Source organism: Dermacentor albipictus, chromosome 9 (assembly GCF_038994185.2).
Source record: "Dermacentor albipictus isolate Rhodes 1998 colony chromosome 9, USDA_Dalb.pri_finalv2, whole genome shotgun sequence".
NCBI lineage: Eukaryota > Metazoa > Arthropoda > Arachnida > Ixodida > Ixodidae > Dermacentor > Dermacentor albipictus.
The window spans coordinates 67,777,410-67,779,300 of record NC_091829.1 but is presented as its reverse complement, the minus strand read 5'-3'; positions in this window follow the sequence as shown (position 1 = coordinate 67,779,300).

Here is a 1,891-nt window from a genome sequence, read left to right as displayed (position 1 = left end):
ACTGGATTTTTTTCTTATGCAAGTAAACATATGTGCGCTTCAATAGTCGGACATGTTTATGTCCTTGTGCGTGCGTGCTTTTCTTTCTTTTTTTTTGCTTATGCGCGTATGAGTTTATCACCGCAAAGGATTTATGTTGCACGTAATACAATTTCCAACTTATAGAAGTAAACACATCAATTCCTTTCTTTTTTTTTTTGCCTTGCTCAGCGTGAGTGCAATTTTGGGATATTTCGCAAAGATAAAAAAAAAACTTTTTTTGCTCAAGAAGAAGCTTAAGCTCGGGCGAGATGGGATGCCGCCTATTCAAATACATGAACAAAGCAGAAACGGCTATTTAGGAAAACCGGCGGACAGGTTTTCTTGAAATCTTTTATGAAAATTTTTGCGTTTGAGAGATAAAGCTAAATGGGAGTGAGTGTTCGAAGCGTAATTTCGATGTAGGGCCCAATTTTCGCAAATTAATTCTCAGAAGTTCTTGTGTTTGAAAGGAAATAGAGGCAAGAAGTGCAAAAAAATTTGTACTTCTGCACCGAGAACAAATATCGCAGGTGTGTAAACTGTAACCCTTAGATCATCCAAAGCGAACAAATTTGGTATGTCAATTTACATCTAACGTCAATTAGTTTCATTGTTTAGCAGGGCGTTGCAAAAGCTTTACTCAAATATTACTCGTTTTAGAGCGATTTGCAACAATAACTTTTTCCGCTTTCGCGGTACTATTCGGTGCAATTTACAAAACTGTGATATCGCTTTTTTTTTTCTTGCTCAGTTGCAGAGTTGCAAAACATAACAGTTTCATTTTCTCATAATTCGCTATTTTTACCATTTCTTTATTAAACACCTGACAAAATAAATCGAACAGTCTTAAGCAACATACACTTGATTATAACTTTTCCTTTAAATGCAACAAATTTTATCAAATTCGGTGCAGCGGTTGCCGAGAAAAACATTGTCTTGTTTCCCGTGTATATACATAGGAACCCCAGAGCTAGACCTTCATCTTAACACTGTGACTGAAAGAGCTAGCGAACAGAAAAACAGATTTCGTTTGTATGCAGTTGCGACGATGTTCGGCGATGATTGTCTCTCTCTAGGTGCGCACTGGCGCACTTGCGTTAGATATACTGCTGGCTTCAGTGAAGAGACTGCGCTTTCTCCGGCGCACTTTGCTGGAGCTATCTAACGTGCACTCGGCGAATGACGGTAGCTGTGTCCGAGATTTAAAGGAAGTGCTTTGTTTTGCAATGTAAAGACATTGCTTTGTTTTCCCGGCGTTTAAGCATGTCACGCAAAACGCTGCAGACAAAGCAACAGGAAACAGCGAAACAATTGTGTACTCTTGCAGTAAAGGGGCTTAAGTGAAACGCTCGCTTAGCACTGATCTCGGAAGCCCATATGACACGAAACAGGCTTCAGACCGGAGATTTCGTCAACAAGTGTGAACGCAACCGCTTGCTCTCACAAACGAAAATTATTTTCCCTTGTTATCACGGTGTCGTGTGTCCAAGTAACGAAAAGGAATGCAGGGTTTCTGATAACCTTATATATATTGTCATTCTTCTTCATTGTAGGTGCAATAGGGGTGCCTAGCATTACCAGTGTGTGGCTTTCCTTGTTTTCGTGTGCTAATTGGTGTGTAAACCTCGTCCAGCGACGAAATAAATGGTTGAATGTGCAGTGCCTGTGTGTGCATACTTCAGCCTCACTTCGTCTTATCCCTGTATATGCGCTGTTGCCCTTTGACTCTGCATATCACTAGGATCGAGACGCCTGGCACAGTTGTATGTAATATCGAGTTCACGTTTAGTTGCAACGGAGCAACAAGTCCTGGCCGGAGCCCTTTCCAGGTGCGACTTGTGGGGCTGACGTGCGGCAGGCACGTTCAAGA